Here is a 22,746-nt window from a genome sequence, read left to right on the forward strand (position 1 = left end):
TGGATGCCAACCCAGACTATTGTACACAGCAAAATTCTTAATTACCATAGACAGAGTAAAAAAAAATTCCATGATATAAACCAGATTCAAACAATACCTGTCCACAAACCCAGCCCTACACAAAGTACTAGCAGGAAAAATCCAACCTAAAGAAGTTAAACATACCTATGAACTCAGGCAATAGATAACCCCACACCAACAAACACTAAAGAAGGATAATAACACAGCACGACCACAAAAGTAACAGGATCCAACAATCACTGGCCATTAATATCCATCAATTTTCTCAACTCACCTATAAAAAGACACAGACTACCAGAATGGTTAAGGAAACAGGATCCATCCTTCTGCTGCATACAAGAACCACACCTAAACTTCAAAGACAGACACTATGTCAGAGTAAAGGGCTGGGAAAAGGCTTTCCAAGCAAACGGCCCCCCAAAAAAGCGGGTGTAGCTATGCTAATATCTAATAAAGTAGATTTGAAACTAAAATCAATCGAAAGAGATAAGGATAGGCATTACATATTTATCACAGGAAAAATACACCAAGATGAAGTCTCCATCCTGACCATTACAAAGGCACCCACATTCATGAAAGAAACATTACTAAGGCTGGAGAGATGGCTCAGAGTTTAAGAGCACTGACTGCTCTTCCAGAGGTCTTGAGTTAAATTCCCAGCAAACACATGGTGGCTCACAACTATCTGTAATGAGATCTGGAGCCCTCTTCTGGTTTGCAGTCATACACACTGAATACATAATAAATAAATAAAACGATTACTAAAGCTTAAAATGCACATCAAACCCCACACATTAGTAGGGGGAGATTTCAACACACCAATCTCACCAAAAGACAGATCTACCAGAATAAAACTCAACAAAGAAATAAAGGACCTAACAGAGGTTATGACTCAAATGGACTTAATCGATATCTACAGAACATTCCATCCTAACACAAAAGGATATACCTTCTTATCCTCAACCCATGGAGCCTTCTCAAAAATTGACCACATGCTTGGTCACAAAACAAATCTCAACAGATACAAAAACATTGGAATAACTCCATGCATCTTAACAGACCACCATGCCTTAATATTAGACTTCAACAACAAGAAAAAATTATAGAAAGCCTACAATCTCATGGAAACTAAATAACGCTCACCTGAAACATCAATGGTCAAGGAAGAAATAAAGAAAGAAATTAAAGATTTCCTAGAATTCAATGAAAATGAAAGTACAACATACCCAAACTTATCGGACACTATGAAAGCAGTACTAAGAGGAAAATTCATGGCTCTGAATGCAAACATAAAGAAGATAGAGAAATCTCATACCAATGAATTAACAGCACAACTGAAAGAACTAGAACAAAAGGAACCAAACTAATCCAGGAGACATCGACACCAGGAAATAATCAATTTGATGGCTGAAATCAATGAAAAAGAGACCAAGAGAACAATACAAAAAAAAATCAATGAAACAAAGAGTTAGTTCTTTGAAAAAATCATCAAGATATACAAACCGCTAGCCAAATTAACCAAAAGGCAAAGAGAGAACACCCAAATTAACAAAATCAGAAATGAAAAGGGAGATATAACAACAGACAATGAAGAATCCAGTGAGTCATCAGGTCATACTTCAAAAATCTGTACTCCACAAAATTGGAAAATTTGAAAGAAATGGACAATTTTCTGGATAGAGACCACATACCAAAGTTAAATCAAGACCAGAGAAACCATTTTAATAGACCAATAACCCCTAAAGAAATAGAAACAGTCCTCCAAAGTCTCCCAACCAAAAAAAGCCAGGCTTCAGTGCAGAATTCTAACAAACTTTCAAAGAAGAATTAATACCAATACTCTTCAAATTATTCCACACAATAGAAACAGAAGGAACACTACCAAGCTCTTTCTATGAAGCTACAATTATCTTGATACCCAAACCAAACAAAGATGCAACAAAGAAAGAGAATTACAGACCAATTCTCCCTCATGAACACTGATGCAAAAATACTCAAGAAAATATTGGAAAACTTAATCCAAGAATACATCAAAAAAGTTATCCATCATGACCATACTACTCCACTGTTGGTGGGAATGCAAACTTGTAACAACCACTGTGGAAGTCAGTATGGCAGTTTCTCAGAAAATTGGGAATCAAACTACCTCAAGCCCCAGCCATACCACTCTTGGGCATATACCCAAGGAATGCTCAACCATACCACAATGATACATGCACAACTATGTTCATAGCAGCATTATTTGTAATAGCCACAACCTGGAAACAACCTAGATGCCCATCATGGGAGGGGAGAGAATGGGCATGGAAGGGAATAGAGACTGGTACCTGGAGATGAGATTGAAGGAAGAGAAAGAGACAGGAGGTGTACAAGGTCCCCTTTTATAAGGAAACATAGTAAATGCACAGGGGGTACTCTTAGCGGCTGCAGCTGAAGATACATCCTGACAGGACCCCAAGGGCAGGCCAGTACAGATGCCTGAATGCCAACATTCCTCCCTTCTGTTTATTATAAAAATGGGGGTAAGACTTCTCTAAGTCTTTTCTGTGTTGAACACACAGATTTTAAGCCCAGTGCCACTTAGAGATCTTTGGCAACAGCTAACTTTGCAGCTCTCACACAATTGAGCCTTTATGATAATGAGAATTCAGAGTCTGATAATATGGGGGGGTAAGGGGGGGTACCAACCTAAGACAGAATGCCTGAGTGGCCTGGACAGGTATCTCCATGATAGGTAAGGTGACCTGCTGACGTCCCAAGCAACCTAAGTCAGAAGCTCAATTTTTAGTAAAAGGAGGGGGGGACCTGTAGGTCCCTGGCCCCTGTTTTGAGTAACTGTTGCCTTGCTTGCCGACCTTGACTTTGATATCCTCCCTATTCTAATTTCCTGCGAGATTCCACCTTCACTGAATGCTTAAGGGAATCTCTTGGTCTGTGTAGCCAGGATATTGTGCATTAATGGCTTAGATGCAAGATTATAAAACATCAGAAGTGGGGTTGGGTATTTAGCTCATTGGTAGAGTGCTTACCTAGGAAGCCCAAGGCCCGGGTTTGATCCTAAGCTCAAAAAACAACAACAAAACACCACATCAGAAGCGAACTAACTTCTGCCCTCTGGGGTTCTCCCATTGTGCTGTCAGCCTGTATTTAAGACCTCCTCCCTGATTCAATAAACAGCATTAGGCATTCAGAAGAAGAAGAAGAAGAAGAAGAAGAAGAAGAAGAAGAAGAAGAAGAAGAAGAAGAAGAAGAAGAAGAAGGCATCAAGATCATGATGCCCACAGAGACAACTGACCAGTGCACGTTGGAGCTCACTGACTCTGGATTAACAACTTGGGAACCTGCATGGGTCTGGACTAGGCCCTCTGAAAGCAGGTGACAGTTGTATGGCTTGATTTGTTAGTGGGTTCCCTGGCAGCATGGCCAGAACTTATCCCAGGTGCAAGAACTGACATTTTGGAACCCATTTCCTGTTGTGGGATACCTTGCTCAGCATTGATACAATGGGAAAGGGCTTTGCTCTCCTTCCACTTGGTATGCCAGACTTTGCTGACTACCATGGCAGCCTTACCCACTCTGAGGAGTGGATGGGGATAGAGAGGGAGGGAGGTGAGGAGGCAGGAGAAGGGGAGGGAGGGGGAACTGGGGATGATATGTAAAATGAAAAGAATTTTAATAAATAAATATATTAAAATATAAACAAAAAAACAACCCACTCACAAAAAACTTCTACTGCAACAGTTTCTGAAGTAAGTAAAACTATACTGCAAACCTCTGCTGTAATGCTTTCTGATGTATGGTGAACTATACTAAAACCTCTACTGTAACACATCTTGAAGTAGACCGAATCCTCACTCTGAAACCCAGACTCTAAATTAGGCAAAAACTACAAAACACCTGTTTTTACTCAGAGATCTCTTTTAAGTGGGGGCAGAACGGTTAAGTTACATTGGCTCTTTTCTGACTCAGGCAGAAAAATGCAACAAATCATCTCCCAAGGGTCATTTTTAGGAGGAGGAAAAGGGAGAGTTAGATTTAGATTTAGATTTAGATTTAGGTTTAGATTTAGGTTTAGGTTTAGGTTTAGGTTTAGGTTTAGGTTTAGGTTTAGGTTTAGGTTTAGATTTAGATTTAGATTTAGATTTAGATTTAGATTTAGATTTAGATTTAGGTTTAGATCTCTATTAGAGTGTGCTAGGTTGACTTGTCAAGGAGGGAGGGGGCAAGGCAGAATAAAGGAAAGAGAAAGAAGAAAGGGACAGAGGGCTATTTGTCCAGGAGGAACAAGGGACTGCCTCTGGACAGAGAGTCGACTCACATGGCACACAGACAAATGGTTTATAAAGGTAAATGGGGTAAACCCCTTGTTAGGATGAGGTGTTTAATTTTCTTTTTTCTTTAAAAAATATTTTTATTTACTTAACATACAAACCACAGATTCTCCCTCTCATCCCTCCTCTTGCTTCCCTTCCAGCATCCCTTGCCTTGACCCTCCCCCCAGTGATGTCCTCCAAAAGAGTAAGGCCTCCCATGGGGAGTCTCAAATCCTAGTATATTCAGTTGAGGCAGGACCAAGCTTCTTCCCCCTGTATCAAGGTTGAGCAAGGACTCTGATCATAGGTAATGGGCCCCATGGAAATCAGCTCATGCTCCAGGGATAGATCCTGATTCCACTACTAGGTGACCCTCAAACAGACCAAGCTACACAACTGTCTGCTGTGTTCAGAGGGCCTAGTCTGATCCTATGTAGGTTCCACATCTGTTGGTCTGCAGTTAGTGAGTTCATATGAGCTAGGTTTAGTTTTTTCTGTAGATGGCCCCATCATGATCTCAAAGCTTCCCCCAAAACTTCCCCCTCAAATAATCTAAGGCTACGGACCTCAATGACATGATTAAGCTGTGTAGCGATGTAGACTCATTTGATCATAAAATTTCCAAGTCCATCAGTATGGCAATAGGTGTCATACTCTAGGCGCCCGCTAGAGGGCCTAACAATGGAACCAAGAACTGTTTCAAATGCGGGCACCTGGGACATTTTGCCAGGGAATGCCCTGGTGCCCAGGGTGAGTGATCCCCCCCATTTAATGATAATCTGAGAAACCCACTCCCAGGGCTCTGCCCTAGATGCAAACGGGGACGGCATTGGGCCAGAGACTGTCACTCCAAGACTGATGTTAATAGCCAGCCGTTATCTGTGGTCTTGGGAAATGGGCTGCGGGCCCCATTTCGGGGCCCCACCCATCCTTCACAGCCCCGTACAACCCCCAACAACCCTTCAACAACAATCAGGAAGAGGGAACCCCACTACCCCAGACAGCCTTGGCCCAACTTGCTTGAGCTTATCCCGAGCCCCACCAGGAACTGCAGGACTGGACCTCTGTTCCTCCACCACTGGGATTGTAACCCTAGAAGAAGGCACAGTGATTATAGAGACCAGGATCCTTGCCCCCTCCCCGCAAGTTGTTCTTTCTTATTATAGTCTGAGCTTCCATAGTTGATTCTGATTATCAGGGAGAGATAAAATTCCTGGCCCTAGAATCTCGGGGTCCTATCACCATCCCCATGGGCCAACGTATCACTCAGGCTCTCCCTCTCCCGATGGTTGGACAATTTCCCCATAAGGGTCCAACTTGTGGCCTTTCAGACCCAGGATCATCAGACATATTCTGTGTCCAACAATTAACAGAAAGCCGATCCACAATTAAACTTTCTCTGGAGGGAAAACAATTTCTGGGCCTTTTGGACACAGTCGCTGATGCCACTGTCATAGCCAAAAAATATTGGCCTGACTCATGGCCACTGAAGCCCACTGCCACATATTTAAAGGGGATACGCCAAATCCAAAATACACTACAAAGCTCTAGATTCCTAAAATGGGAGGACCCCGGGGGAAATACTGGAACAGTAAGGCCCTTTGTGGTTGAAGGTTTGCCGAAAAACCTGTGGGGAAGATATAATGACACAGATGGGGATCATCATGATGAGTCCCAATGATAAAGTGACCCAAATGATGCTAAAGACAGGCTTTCTGCCTGGCAAAGGGTTAGGAAAGTTTGAACAGGGGCAAACTCAGCCCATCATGCCCATCGCCAAGCTGGACAAAAGGGGATTAGGGATGGACCTTTTTTTCTTAAGGACCACTGCTCCTCCTGCACGCCAAGGCAATAAAATAACTTGCAAGTCGGATGACCTGGTTTTGATAGACAAGTGGTCCATGCCTCAGGAAAAAGTTCAAGCTGCCTTCCAGTTGGTGTAGGAATAATTAGAGCAAGGGCACCTTGAGCCTTTCACATCTCCATGGAACACTCCCATCTTTGTAATAAAGAAAAAAACTGGAAAATGGAGGTTATTACAGGATCTTAGGGAAGTAAATAAGACCATGGTCCCCATTGGGGCGTTAGAGCCTGGATTGCCATCTCCTGTGGCCTTCCCTAAAAACTATTTTAAAATTGTTATAGATATTAAAGATTGCTTTTTCTCCATCCCCCTGCATCCTCTGGATTGCAAATGATTTGCCTTCTCTATACTTGTTGTGAATCATGTTGGACACAAACCCCAATTTCAATTGAAACTATTGCCCCAAGGTATGGCCAATTCACCCACATTGTGTCAAAAATATGTAGCTCAATCCATTGATCCGGTGAGGATCCAGTACCCTGATGCTTATATTATACACTGTATGGATGATCTATTAATAGCAGGGGAGTCTGAAGAATAAATCACAATATATAGCCCAAAAGATGATTACTACACTTCAAAGCTGAGTATTTTTTATAGCCCCAATACCCTTTCTTGTTTTTAGGATTTGAGTTACATCCAGACCTTCTTTATACCCAAGAATCCGTGCCCTTACTTTGGGTACACCTTCCTATTGCAAAAAGAAAAATCATCCCCACCTACCCCTTCTTGGTTTGCCAATTGATCATGCTGGGGATAAAAACTTCCACACAATACTTTGGACGGGACCCTGATGTTATTATTATGCCATATGGTAAGGAATAGCTTGAATGGCTGTGTACCTGTACTCCTGATTGGGCCATCCTTGTTTGTACCTATATAGGGAAAGTTGATACACAGATACCCAGTAATAAACTCCTAAAATTCTTTTCCCTTACTTCTTTTGTTTTTCTCAAAAATACCTGAATGGAGACCATCCCAGATTCCCCTGTGCTTTTCATAGATGGGTCAAAAAATGGCAGGGCTGCCTATGTCTTCAATGGCAAAAAGAATGTTACGAGAACTCCTTTCAAGTCAGCTCAGTTGGTGGAGTTATATGCTGCACTTGTTGTCTTTAAAGATTTTAAAAATTGCTCCTTTAATTTATATTCAGACAGTCGATATGTGGTAGGAGCTTTACAGGCTCTGGAAATGGTCCCAGTAATTCAACCTATTACTTCCACCTTCCAAATGTTTTCTGAACTGCAAAAGTTAATCAGACAGAGGTCATTACCCTTTTATGTTGGCCATATTCGTGCCCACACAGGCCTGCCTGGACCCTTGGCTCAGGGAAATGAGCTTGCTGATTCTGCTACACGTTCTATCTTAATTTCTCATCTGGAACATGACCAGATAGCAGCCGCTTGTGAGGCTCACTGCCTTCATCATCTCAATGCTCAAACTTTGAGACAAAGGTTCTCAATTACCAGGGAACAGGCTAGGGAAATTGTAAAAAGCTGTAAAAATTGCATGGTGCTCCTACCTGAACCCTATTATGGAGTAAACCCCAGAGGGCTTATACCTGGACAAATATGGCAGATGGATGTCACCCATGTTCCCTCTTTTGGTAAATTAAAGTTCATACCTGTTACTGTAGATACCTTCTCTGTATTTATTTGTGCCTCAGCTCACAGTGGAGAAGCCACCAGAGATCTTATCAATCATATGTTACATGTCTTCACAGTGCTGGGCCAGCCAAAATGTATAAAAACTGATAATGGCCCGGGATATACTAGTAATAAATTTAAACAGTTTTGTTTACAATTAGGAATTAAACACATCACTGGAATACCCTATAACCCTCAAGGCCTGGGTATCATGGAGAGAGCTCACCAAACCTTCAAAAATACTCTTAGCAAACTCAGCTCACAAAAGACACTGTTTCCCTTTAAGGGGAACCAAAAGGCTATGCTTTCTCATGCCCTTTTTGTGTTAAATTGTTGACATTGGATATGTTTGGAAAAAATCTGTGGCCGAGTGGCATTGGCACCCAGAGACTAAACAAGGATATGCTCAGGCCCTTTGGAACAACCCAATCACCGGAAAATGGGGGCAGCCCTGATCCAGTTATTATTTGGGGAAAAGGGTCTGCATGTATCTATGATTCCAAGGAGAATGGGGCCCACTGGCTACCTGAGAGACTGGTGAAGCCATATACTGCCCGGACAACCCAATCTAAAATCGATGGCCAAGATTAATGATCATCACTGTCCAGGCCTTAACCCAGAGACTAAGATTTCTCTCTCTGTCTCTTAAGGTGTGGTTGAAGCCTCCTACAGAATGAGGGATTCTGCCCTTACCTGCCTTATCATGTGGCTCACGCTGATGTCTCCTGTTGACACCAACTCCAGTCCTCATCTCTCAGTTCAACAAACCTGGCTTATTGTGAACCCCAATACTGGAACCATTGCCAATTCCACCTCCTCCAGCACATTCCCAAAAGGGGCATGGTTCCCAGACCTACATGTCGATCTTTGTGATATAGTGGGGGGAGATTGGGACCCCCCTGGTCATTTTCCTTCTCCTCCTCACCTGTGGTCCTTGGGCTTTTCAACAGTTAATGCAATTCATAAAAAATCAGATCGATTTGGCTCTATCAAAAACCATCTCCGTACACTATCATTGTTTAGAGCCTCCAGATCAAACTCTCTAAACAGGTGAAAGGCTAAGGTTCAGCACCCTACAAACCGAAAAACCCCTTGCAACTAAAGGCTAGAGGGTACTCAATGACGGGATTAGTATGGGGCCTGTGCTGGGGACACATGGTACAGAGGTCGTCGAGACCAGCTCAACATGGCACGTTGCCAGACACGGGATGCACCCCATATAGCCTAAGACAGGGGCCCTCTCGAGTCATGACCAAAGCCTGCTTTGGCCATTTTAAAGAAAAAAGGGGGAATTGTTGGGAACCAAAATTTGGATGGCTGTGCCTTGACTTTTCTTGCTTGGATGATCTGGCATAACTGCACCCATTGACTTGCAAAACAATCGTTCCTGGAATAAACACAAAATGTACTTTTAGATTAACTTCCTGGAATATGTTTGATTGATCAGTTGTTCAAGCATTGGACCAATGAGACTTCACCCTAACCCTTTTCTAATTCATTGATCGGTTGCTCAAGCATTGTACCAAAGAGACCTCACTCTGACTCTTTTTTAACAATTTTTTCATCTCCCTCCCTTACCCTCATATCCACCAGTATATAAGCTTGCTTCCCTTTGCAATAAACGAGACCTTGACGTGACTCAGACTGACTCTGTCTTTCTTTATGTGCTTGGTCTCCTTCCTCTCTTTCCCCCATTGGTCTTTCAGGAGGTGCCTCCTTGTGTCCGACCTAATAACCTGGCCTGCAGGATGGGTCAATCTCTATCTCCAGTTCCAGGGTATCTGATGCCCCCCAGGTGTTCCTGTGTATACATGGTACACACAAACTCATGCAGCCAAGCACATATACACATAAATTGAAAATTCAATAGTTTAAAAAGTGTATTTAAAACTTTAATTATGTGTAAGTTTGGGGATTCTGCCATGTGCTGTGGAGTTCAGAGGACAACTTGTAACAGAAGTTGCAAATTTCTACCATGTAAGTCCCAAAGAAGGATGAAACTCAAGTCTTTGGCTTGGTGGTAGGCACCTTGAAACCCAGAGCCATCTTACAGGCAAAGGCATAAATAAATATATCTTTAAAGAAAAAGAAGGAGACAAGGAAGGGAATGTCTGGGCCTGGGGACAATTTTTAGTGCCAGCACCCAGAAAGTAGAGGCAGGCAGAGTTTAGGCCCCTTGGTCAACATAGTGAGACTCTGTTTCTTTGTGGGTTTTGTATTTTTCTTTTTCTCTGGGGTTGGGGAGTTTGGGTTCAAGACACGATTTATCTGTGTAGCCCGGGCTGTCAAAGAACTCTGTAGATCAGGCTGACCTCAAACTCACGGAGAGCTACCTGCTTCTGTCCCCTGAGTGCTGGCATTAAAGTCATGTGCCACCACTGCCCAACCTAGAGAGTCTTTTTTAATCCAGTAAAGTTGAATCTTTAAATCCTAAAACCTATGACTCCTTCTTGACATAGACCTAGATGTAGGCATGCTCAAGCATAGTTACCCTATAAGAAACTACCAATATTCCTGTAGGCCTGGGTCATGAGCCCTCTAGTTCAATGTCTTCTCAGCAGGGTGTTGGATTCTACTAGAGGGTAATACAGACCCTATTTCCTGCATTGTTTATTCTTCATTTCCATCACACTGGTGAGTAGCAGCGACTTGAGAAAGAACCTTGAAAATCTCCAGAACACCATCTGCAGAATCCATGGCTGTAACCCTTGGAATACAACCTCACCCCTTCTATTAAAGTCATTTAGAAAATGAGACTTACAGTAGAACTGTCTTTGCCTGTTAGGAATTATTTTCCTACTGGGCACTAACATGGACCTGACCTTTGTTGTGACTTACCCATGTTGCCTTTATTCATGAAAGCCCTGCATTTTTCAGGATGCAGTTATTAGTTCTAGCCACTGGGTGGCACAAACTCACAGGAGTCCAGTGATAGTCCCTAGCTTACATCCCAAAAAGCACTTGTTGTTAAGTGGCACCAAATGAAGGAAAGTTGGGGGAGAACAGATTTATTTACCTGATATTCCAGTGTACACATGAAGCTACTTTTCCTATATTCCAGGTCAGATCATGGAAAAAGGAAAAGAAAGAGAGATGAAAAAGTGTTGGAATTTCCAGCACTTGGGAAATGATGCAGGAAGAGAGCTACATATTCAAGGCCAGCCTGCTGAACTGCATAGTAAGTTCCATGCCAGTCTGAGCTACAGAGTAAGACTCAATTACAAACAAATGAATGTAAAGTCTCAAAAAATTCAAACACACACACAGGTTGCTTTGGCAAGATTTTCATTTTTATTATAAGTTGGTGTCTCATGTCTTTAATCTTAGTACTTGGGAGGCAAGGGAGTTAGATCTCTGTGAGTATGAGGACAGACTAGTCAAAATTTCTAGGACAGCCAGGGCTACACACAGAGAAACCCCGACATGAGGGGTGGTGATGTTGATCAATTCCTAGAAAGCAATCTTCCAACCTCCAGAGTAAATGAAAAGTGATTGTTAATCCCCCTTCCTCAAAATGGTGGGGCATCCATCTGGAGCTTGACCCATTCCTCTCATGTAAACCTCTTCACACAGCTGTCTTCCATGTTGCAGTAATTGGGCTCTGCAGCAAACACAGCACAGCAGAATATCTCCACTCTGAGTGCACAGACATAGGAACACACAGCTCCTGCTCTGTGGACTTGGAGGAATTTGCATGTGTACTTTATCTTCTCCTGCTCCTCACAGAAGTGAGTGACAGGCAGCTGTTGCATACACTTCTCTATTACACCCTCTAGATGCACAAGATCACTCCTGTCTGCTTCAAAATCAATGATTTGCTGTTCTTTCCCATGTAAACCAATGAACAAATATCCCCCGTCAGTGTTTGCAAGTGCAGAAAGAGTTTTGGGGAAATCTCTATAATCTTTTATTTAGGGGACATTTTAACCTCTGCATGTTTTGATTTAGGGAAATAGAATGGCTTCTCCAGGGTCAAATTTTCCTTGTTAAAAAAAGTTTTAAGTTGTTCCGGTTTTAATTCCTCAGAGTCAAATGATCCATGCAAACATTGTCTTGAACATGATCTCAGTTCAGCACCCTTCATGGCTTTGAAGTTCCAAACTACATTAGGTGCTTTCAGTTCAAATGTGGATGAAAAACTTCTCACATAAAAATTGGTTTTTAATGTAAGGACATGCTGACCAGAGATATTGCGGATCCATGGCCTCACAAAGATTAAAAAGTAGCCTTTGTTCTGCCTGTAGTGTAGGTATTTATGAGGAAATGGAAGAATATCACCAAAAGAATTTTCCAAATCCAGCCCTATTCCATCTCTGGTGATGTTGTAATTGGAATTCTTGATGTGAGCCTTGACCATGCCCCCTCCAGAATTCAGCAGAGTACACACAGCCTGTGAGATATTTTCGGCCTCTCTACTTCTCAGTTGAAGATCTTTCATTGACTCCCTTTTCTTCTCTCCAAGTGTGATTTCACCTGCAGATAGAACCAGTTCTCCATAGTCCATCTCCTGATCAATGACAATGCTCATTTTCCAAGCACATGCTCTGTGTCCCATATTAATTCTTTCCTTTTGAACAGAGCCAATAGAGTAGGACCTAACCAGCGAGAACCAGCTCTTTACAATACCTGTCCAGGCAAGCCTTGGAGAGAAACTGGCTTTACAGAATCAATATATATAGTCACTGTGAAAGCTTGAAAAGAGGTACTATACTAAAAACCTCTACTGTAACACTTTCAGAAGTAATATGGACTATTCTAAAACCTCTACTGTAACACTTTTTGATGTTGACTAAATTTTCACTCTGAAACTCAGACACCAGATTAGGCATAAACCACATCCAAACACCTGTTTTCACTCAGAGACTTTTTTAAGTGGGGGCAGAAAAGTTAAGTTAAAGTGGCTGTTTTCTGACTCAGGCAGAAAAGTGCCGCAAATCACCTTGCAGGAGTAATTTTATTTCAGTATTTTTTTTGTGACAGAGTTTCTCCTTGTAGTTTTAGTGCCTGTCCTGTATCTCCCTCTGTAGACCAGGCTGGCCTGGAACTCACAGAGATCTGCCTAGCTCTGTCTCCCAAGTGCTGCGATTAAAGGCTTGCAGCCCTCCCACTCCCACGTATTCATGGGTAACTTTTAGGAGTAGGACAAGAGAGATTTAGATTTAGAGTTAGAGTTAGATTTAGATTTAGATCTGTGTTAGAATTGGCTAGGATGCCCTTCTTCTTCTTCTTCTTCTTCTTCTTCTTCTTCTTCTTCTTCTTCTTCTTCTTTTCATTTTTATTTGTTTTTTTCAGACAGGGTTTCTCCATGTAGCTTTGTGCCTTTCCTGGATCTTGCTCTGTAGAGGTTGGCCTCATACTCACAGGGGTCCACCTGGATCTGCCTTCCAAGTGCTGGGATTGAAGTCCTGTCCTATCCCCGCCCGGCATAGGATGCACTTCTAAAGGAGATAGGAGACAAGGGAGAATAAAAAAAAAGAGAAAGGGAAAAGGGTGCAGGGGTATTTGTCCAGGAAGAACAAGGGACATCCGCTGGATAGAGGATAGACACACATGGCACATAGGCAAATGGTTTATAAAGGTAAATGGGGAAAACACCGTGTTATGATGAGGTGTTTACTTTTATTTCTTATTTTTTATTAAAAATATTTTATTCCTTTAACATAGAAACCATGGATTCTCCTTCTCATCCCTCCTCCTGTTCCCTCCCAGCCTTCCCCTCCTTGACCCTACCCCATGCTGAACTCCAAATGTTTAAGTCCTCTTATGGCAGGGCAGAAAAGCCTGGTATACACAGTTGAGGAAGGACCAAGCTTCTTCCTCTTGCATTAAGGTTAAGCAAGGCCTCTGACTATAGGTAATGGGCTCCAGAAAGCCAACTCATGCACCAGGGATAGATCCTGATCCCACTGCCAGGGGCCCCTCAAACAGACCAAATTATACAACTGTCTCCTATATTCAGAGGGCCTAGTCTGATTCCTTGTAGGTTCCAAAGTTGTTGGTGTAAAGTTCGAGAGTTCCTATGAGCTAGGTTCATTTGTCTCTGTAGATGTCCCCATCATGATCTTGACAAACGCCACCCCCCTCCTTACTCAAATAATCCCTCTTCTCTCTCTTTAACTGGATACCCTGAGCTAGGCCTGGTGGTTGGCTGTGAATCTCTGCATCTGCTTCCATCAGTTACTGGATGAAGGCTCTATGATGACTGTTAGGGTGTTCACCAACCTGATTACCAGTATAGGCCAGCTCAGACACCCTCTTCATCATTTCTAGTAGTCTCTCTGTGGTTGTCCTTGTGGATTCCAGGGAATTTCCCTAGAACCAGGTTTCTCCATTCCTCCATAATGTCTCCCTCTATCAAGATATCTCTTTCCTTGCTCTTCCATTCTGACTCTACCAAAGACCAACCATGATGTTTCCTCATGTTCTCATCCTCCATCCCCTCTCCTCTCCTCCCACCCCATCCTCAGTTTTTTCATGGAGATCACTTCTGTTTCCACTTCCCAAATCAATCCATGCATCCCTCTTAGTGTCTTCCTTGTTTCCCAGCTCTTCTGGAGTTGGGAGTTGTAGTCTGATTATCCTTTGCTTTACATCATGCCCCTACTTATGAGAGAGAACTGCCATGTTTGTCTTTCTGAGTCTGGGTTACCTCACTCAGGATGATATTTTCTAGTTCCATCTATTTGCCTGCAAATTTTATGATGCCATTGTTTTTTACAGCTGGGTAATACTCCATTGTGTATATGTCCGACTTTTTCTTTATTCATTCTGTGGTTGTGGGGCATCTAAGTTGTTTCCAGGTTCTGGCTATTACAAATAATGCTGCTATGAACATAGTAGTATAAGTGTCCGTGTGATATCATTGAGCAACACTTGGGTATATGCCCAAGAGTGGCATCATTGGGTTTTGAGATAGACTGATTCCCAATTTTCTAAGGAGTCACCATACTGATTTCCAGTGTGGCTCTACAAGTTAGTACTCCTACCAGCAGTGTTTCCGTGCACCACATCCTCTCCAACATAAGCTGTCATCAGTGTTTTTGAGCTTAGCCATTTTGACAGATGTAAGATGATATCTCAGAGTCATTTTGATTTGCATTTCCCAGATGTCTAAGATTGTTGAGCAAGTTCTTAAACGTCTTTCAGCCATTTGTGATTTTTCTGTTGAGAATTCTCTGTTTAGGTTTGTAGCCCATTTTTTAATTAGAGTGTTTGGTATTTTGATGTCTACTTTCTTGATTTCTTTATATATTTTAGAGATCAGCGCTCTGTCAGATGTGGGGCTGGTGAAGATCTTTTCCCATTCTCTGGCTGTCATTTTGTCTTATTTTCCATGTCTTTTACCTTACAGAAGCCTCTCAGTTTCAATAGGTCTCATTATTAATTGTTGCTCACAGTGTTTGTGTTACTTGTGTTAAATTTCGCAAGTGGCCTCCCATGCCAATGCACTCTAGGATACTTCCTAGTTTCTCTTATCTTAAGTTCAGTGTAGCTGGATTTTTGTTGATGTCATTGATCCACTTGGACTTGAGTTTTATGCATGGTGATAGATATGTATCTATTTGCAATCTTCTACATGTTGATGTTCAGTTACACCAGCACCACCTATTGAAGATGCCTTCTTTTATCCATTGTAAAGTTTGGACTTCTTTATCAAAGATCAGGTTTCATAGCTGTGTGGATTAATATCAGGCTTTTCAATTCAAATCCATTCATCCACATGTTGCTTTTCATGCCAGTATCAAGCTGTTTTTGGTACTATAACTCTATGGTAGAGCTTGAAGTCATGGATGGTGATGCTCCAAATGTTTTCTTGTAAAGGACTTTTTTAAAAATTCTTCTAGGTTATTTTTTTTTTTTCATGTGAAATTGAGTAGTATTCTTTCAAGGTCTGTGAAAAATTCTGATGTGGTTTTGATGGGAATCATACTGAATCTGTAGGTTGCTTTTGGTAAGATTGTCATTTTTATTGTGTACGTTCTACCTATCCTTGAAAATGGGAGATCTTTCCATATTCTGATACCTTCTTCAGTTTCTTCAAGGACTGCCTTGACTACCAAGGGTACAGAGACAAGAGGAATGTTGGGAAGGCCAAAAGAATGTTGATGAATTAGCCTGGAATATTCTGGGCTGTGCCATTCCCTGGCCCTTCCAGAGCCACTTTCTGCAGCTGTTTCATCTGGGGGCACGGATTTAGCTTCTCTCCATGGTCTCCTGGATGTTTGAACCTGAGCTTACGGTCTGAGTGTGATCATCTCCTCTATGCCAGGCAACTTCTGCATAACATCCAGGATTGCATTCTGGTAAATTTCTATGAGATCACTTGGTTTTTCTCCTAATATTCAGACCTGTATCACCCTCCAGTAAGCAGTGCATTATTAAGGAATAGTCCCTCTGGTAATGTCCTTTGAGGGTCTGTAGGATTCTCCTGGCTGGCCCTGGATTCTCAGATCTCCTGGATCTCATGAAGGAGTGCATCGGATTCTAATCCATGCATGATTAGATGTTGACTTTGGAGCTGGTTGCCCCTGTAGAGATGACCTCAGTGGTGCTGCAGGCTCCCAACATGCCTAATGTGGCATGCGAGCCACCATCCTGACTGACAGTGTAGGGTTGCCCATGACCCCCAATGCTCTCTAGTCAAGATCCACTGGTCTTCAGGATGGGACTGTTGTCTGCTGGCATAGCCACGTTTGTTTGTGTTTAAATTATTTTTTAGCCAATAGACAACATAATGTACCTCATTATATCTTCACGCATACATGCCATTGTACTTCACTCTCATTCATCTCCCCATTATCCTCTCTCCTTCCTCCTCTTCCCTTTCATAGTAACCTTATCAGTCCCCAGTCCCCCTGTGGTGTACATACATGTGACTATACAGAATTGGATTCTGCTAATGAGAGAAAACATGTAACATTGATCTTTCTTTGGCCTACTCCATCTTCTCTTGTTTCCCTTCCTCCCACCTTCAGACACTGTTCTCAGTCAACATAAAGTGAAGTGTTGAGAAAATATACAGTATTTGAAGTTCTGGGTCTGATTTACTTTATTCACCATGATGACTCTTTTTCTAGTCCTGTCTGTTTTTCTTCTTGCACATGAAATAATTACATTTCTCTTTACATCTGAATGACATTCCCTAATGTGTGTATGAGTATACATATATTACAGACATATGATATATATATTTAGCAACATGTGAGATGCAAATTGAAATTTCAATGACTCAGGAAAATGAGAAATTGGTGAAAATGTCAGGTGTTGTAAAGCCTGTCCATCAGGTGCACATAGGCACCTGGACACAACTTTGTGTTGACTGATCTAGCTTAGGTTCAAGGACTTGGGCACCATTTCCTCTGAGGATCCAGCAGCTCAGGAACATACCAGTGATGGAAAGGCCAGAAGACAACAGAATGCATGCAGCATTGTTGCAGTAACTACAGGTATGTAACAAATGATCCAAAACCGGCTACAGGAAGTTATCATTTATTCTACTTACAGGGGCTGAGGTGGGGGGACAGGCATGGGACAGAATGCGGAAGCCTTCTTTCTGATCCATTTGCCTGCAACTGGGATGTCTTCAGCAAGTGTGCTCATGTCACCCACAGCCTCTTCTACCTGCCTGAGATTGTTGGTGGAGAGTCATCACATCTGGGAATTCTGAGGACCCTCTCTCCTGTCCCCTGGCCTTCCCTTTCCTCTCACCTTGGCCTAGCCTCCTCCTCCCTTCTCACTCTGTTTTCTTACATCTCACTGCTCCTCTGAACTCTACAGCCTCACCTTCCTCCTCACTCCTGGTTTGTGGATCTTAAATGTTGTGAGTCAGAGAAACTTGTATGACCATAATTATCGTAAGAGAGGGCACAAAGAAAAAGGTAGATGAGACTTGTTTGCCTAGGGTAGCCCTTGGAGCATCCCATTAAAACCCATCTTCCCAAAGAGCTAGGAGATGCAGCTTGCACCCTATGAGCCAGCTTCCTCCTCTGCATCCCCTGGCTCAGTCTTCCATCTCCATGCTCCTTCCCTGCAAAGCTGTGACAGGAGTTCTTGGTGTCCTAGTGTCTCCTGCTCTGTCTAAGGGCAGAGATAGCAGCTCTCCCCTGGGGATTTGGGTGAAGTTGAGAAGGCCGAGTTGCCAAGTCAAGGAGCCCAATTCTTTAGTTCTGACAGGTCGAAGGACAGTCACAGAAAAGGATCAAAGAGCTTACAGAGATTTACCAGACTTCCTGGATTGACACTGACCAATGAAACATGAGTTCTCCAAAACTGAAATCAGCACTGAGAGTGGAGGACTCAGTCCACACTGCAAAGGAAACATTAGAGCGACCACAGCACTCTAGCTTGGCATTCTCCAACCCAGTTGCTGAGGAAATCTGATGACAGCCACCAAGTCTCTGCTGTGGGAGTCTGTCCCAGGCTTGAACTTTCCTGTTAGGTCATCAGGTGTCCACAGCACAGCCAAGTCACTGTGGGCTTCAAGCAGCTGAGTGAGCTTCATTGGAGCATCTTTTAGGTAAGTGAGCCACACTCCATGGCAGATTCCTCTATCTCAACATCTTCAGTCCCCTTTTCCCATGCCTACCCAGAATTCACTCTGCTGGCTGTGGGATGAAGTGGGGGACTTCCAGTGCACCCCAGAGCTGTAGAGATCATCCTTGTATCTTGGTCTCCTTTCTGGGAACTTTGGTTCCTTATCACCTTCACAGCCTCCTTCATAGCTGCTGAGGAATTGCAAGATTTGGGAGCATGGAATGAGAGGAAAATCCTTGGTCTGCTCGTGTTGGGGTACTTACAGATCCCTGATAGAGGGAGCCTAAGTTCTGAGAGGGTCAAATAGGGGCCAGTGTAGCAGGGGGAAGATTTTATGCACAGGTCAGTCTATGCAGGTCTCCAAGCCCCTCTGAGGGTGCTCCATGTTCTTGGAGACCTGACTCTATGGAAATTTAGGGGAAATTTGCCATCCCAGCACTAAAAAGATCTAAGACCATGAGAGTCCGGGAGGTTTTTTTTTTTTTTTCTAGAATGACAGCATTGCCCTCCCAAGTAAGAGGCAAAGCATCATCCTAGCAGGGAATGCTCGAGGATTATTTTTTTCCCAAGAGGAAGCTCCTTCCACTCCTGTGCCCTTGGTTCTGTGCCTTCCTGCCAACCTGCACTGCTTGAGGAACTAGGGACATCTGTCTGAATGCCATCCATTTCCTGCTAAAGATGACAACAGTCAAGCCTCTGAGTTCAGCTCTGAGAGAATTTTCTCCAGTGAACACTCTAATGAATTTTAAAAGAAACAACTAGTGTTTAAACCAGACTCAAGGCTTGTGGGAGATTAGTGAGTTTCATTGAGGGATCAGAATTGGTGGGCTCCAGAGTCCAGCTTAGTAGTTAAGAACGGTTTTCCAGATATATTCCTGGGAGATTTTAAATCATTGAAATTTATTATAGTCACAGGTGTTGAAATAAAACAGCCCAGGTCCTAGGCTAACTCACAGACTCTCTATAAGATGAATCCACTATGATTCCCTTGAGTTCCAAGTGTGCCATGGACATGAGCTTCCTCCTTCAGCACTTTGGATTGAGATGTCGTTCCTCTTCCCTTTCAAGAACTGGGAGTGAAACAGGTGTGCTGAGTTAGGACAGGGTCTGAATCAGGGGGTGCTGAGTGGGAGGGGTTGGGAAACAGTGAGGAACACCTACTTCTAAGCAACGTATAGGACAGGGTGCGGCTTCTGCTTCAAACTGGGCAGAAATGAAACTGTTTTTTCCGGTCCCTTACTAGACTTTCATGTTGCTAGAGTTTTTCTCTCCTGGTCCCACCAAGCCCCAGCAGTCCCTCTTAAAAATAAACATACAGATGCTTATATTATTTAAACTGCTCAGCCATTAGCTCAGGCCTACCATTGTGTAGCTCTTACTCTTATACTCAGTCCATTTCTGTTAATCTGTATGTCATCACATGTTTCGTGGCTTTACCTGCTGCCTCTACATGCTGCTACCTGGAAGGCAGGCTGGTGTCTCCTCCTCTCCTCCTTCCTGTTCTCTCAATTCTCCTCTCGGCTAGTCCCGCCTATACTTTCTGCCTGGCTATTGGCCAAGCAGTGTTTTATTTATCAATCAATCAATCATCCACTTTAAGGTTTGTTTTTGTTTGTTGTCTATGTCTCCTCTCTTCCTATCCCCCCACCCTGCTGACTACCCTGCAAACAGACTGTGGCAAACAGAACCTTCCTAAAATATAGCCCAGACTATCTTCAAACTCAGCTTTGCAAGTGCTGAGATGGCAGCCACGCACCATCCACTGGGCTCCTTCTTTCCCCTGGCTGTGAGGAGGAAGAGACCTTCTGGCAAGCCCTCAGGGGTATGGTCCCAAGTTTGGGGCAGCACTCCCATGGAGGAAATAGAAGCCAAGCAATGTGAACTCACTATAAAAAGGAGAAGAAAGATCAGCATGAAAGACACAGACATCTTTGTCTGCTCTCTTGGCACAGCGTTGTCTCCCTAAGACTATTGTGGAGCTTTGAACTTAAGCACAGATATTTGTGTCTGCTTGGCCCCACTGGTGTTCCCCTGCCAGCAGTCGGGACCTCTGCCTCAGCCTTGATTCTCTGGAATGTTTTGAGGTCAGGTTCAAAAGCTATTTCCCCTGAGGGCCTCTTTGAATGAAGATCTGTCAAGAAGGCATCTTCGAGTTCCTAGGCTGCCCTGAGGATGCATTGTGGAGTTGGTTCTAGGGACTCCGTCCTAGTGTGCTCTCCTAAAGGCCCAAGATGGAGCCCAGTAGACTTGCCCAAAAGAAATCTGGTAGAGAAAATAATGATGCTATCTTCTGGAAGCATTTGGTGGTTCATTCCTAAATTCTTAGGTGTCTCTTTATTTGACCCAGTAATTTTGATTTCAGGAGCTTCTCTCTCCATGCACAGAGCTGTATGTGCTTAGATGATTTTTATCTAGTTTACATGCATTAGGCAGAAGGCCCAGTATGGCCTCATGGTTTAGCCTAAGTCTTCATTTCCAGAAATTCCAACTCCTTCATCACTTGATTTTTGCTCCTTTAGGGATCCATTTCATGCTTTCTGGATCTGTCTCTGTTTGGTCTATTTGTTCTGTCCTCCCACCCCCTACTCCATTTCAGCATATCTTTATAGACACCTGAACAACACTATATAGTACTTTGGACTCCATGAGGGAACTCTTGGGCTTACTAAAATTTAGATATTAGCATACACAAGTCTCAGTCACACTGAGCCATAATCCAAGATAGTTACAGTAACAGGGGATATTTTAACACATTAATGCCACATATGGAATAATGCAGCTGGTTAAAGTCTTTTTAAAAACAGTTAATGATAATTATCCAAAACTGATTGTGGATAATATGCAATTCCATGAAAAAGCAAAATTCCAAATTTTCTTCTTCAATTTCTGATAGGAAGTGAAACCACAATGAGTTTATGTTCATAAAATGTTGAATCCATTTAATATTTTACCTTATGTATAGGTTGGGGTTTAACCCAGCATGCAGTACAGATCAGGCAAATGTCCTTTCACTGAGGTCCTCATCCTCCAGGCCCTCACTCATCCTCTGGAATCAGTTTTTGATGCTGTTATACTCTACGCAATTATCCACTCATAACCACAGGTGGAAGAACCTCCAACCTCATTGATGCAAATTTTAAAACAACCACCCCAAAATTAACTTGAGTGCTACAGTTACAGAGTAATAGGACAGTTCTGTGGTCACAGTTTTTCAGGACTGAAGCAGGATTGCTTAGGAGTTACAGCCCAAACAAGGCAGGAAAAAGGAGAGCATTCCAGAGTTCTCTTTTTTCCACAGAAACATTAAAAAATCAGAAACCCACTGAACGATAAGTCAGAAGTTGATGGCAGGAACATGTGTGCCCAATCAAGAAAAAGCCATATTCAAAACTGGGAGATCTCAGGCTAGAAAGATGCCTCAGTGGTTAAGAGCATTGTTTCCTCTTGCAGAGGACCAGAGATCTGTTCCCAGTACACACTGCAGGCTAGCATCTAGTCCCAGACGATCTGATGGTGTCTTCCAGACTCTGTGAACACCACAGAGAGGCATGTCTGCAAAAAACCCATATGCATAAAATAAAAATAAATAAGGTCTTAAGTCAACAGCAACAACAAAAACTAGTTGACAAATGTCAAGTCATTTTAGGTCCCAGTCTGCAGGGAAATTGATCCTGATGGGTCTTCAAAGGAAAACACCAAGGGCTGAGATGCACAGAGACTGAGGCTGGCCATCTTTCGTCATTCAGCCTGACATATCAAAGTGATTCAAGCTTGGTGGGTTATGAATAACAGACTTTTTTTTTCTGAGACAGGGTTTCTCTGTATCTTTGGAGCCTGTTCTGGACTAGCTCTGTAGACCAGGCTGGTTTTGAACTCACAGAGATCCACCTGCCTGAATGCTGGGATTACAGGCATGTGCCACCACTGCCTCCTAGACATGTTTTTTTAATTTTTTATTTTCTCAGTGTAGAGGGCAGATGTGCAAAATGAAGATGCCATCATGGTCAGGATCTAGTGACAATCGTCTTTTCTTTGAAGACTGCCTGTGTCTCTCTGTGACATGATGTAGTGTAGGATGAGCTTAGCTGTCTGGGATTCCCTTTATCAGATCACTGGGTCCATTTAGATGACTCTACCTTTGTGACCTGCTAACCTCCCAGAGGCCTCATCACCATAAGAGTGAGAAATTACAACATGAATTTTGAAAGGAAAGAAGCATTGGAGCATAGTGATTCTATTTTAACCATAAGAACCCCACCTCACTGGAAATATTGGGGTGTCTAATAGGAAGAATGTACCACAACTTGGTCAGTACTCTTCAGGATCATGCCAAAGTTGTGAATTAAATTTATTCCCAGAAATTGAAAGG

General features: G+C 42.8%; 1 pseudogene; it reads right to left on the minus strand.

Moving 5' to 3' along the window:
• Positions 1 to 11,353: 11,353 nt before the first annotated feature.
• LOC118575890 lies at positions 11,354 to 12,372 on the minus strand (annotated as a pseudogene).
• Between the last annotated feature and the right edge of the window lie 10,374 nt (positions 12,373 to 22,746).

Source organism: Onychomys torridus, unplaced genomic scaffold (genome assembly GCF_903995425.1).
Source record: "Onychomys torridus unplaced genomic scaffold, mOncTor1.1, whole genome shotgun sequence".
Lineage (NCBI taxonomy): Eukaryota > Metazoa > Chordata > Mammalia > Rodentia > Cricetidae > Onychomys > Onychomys torridus.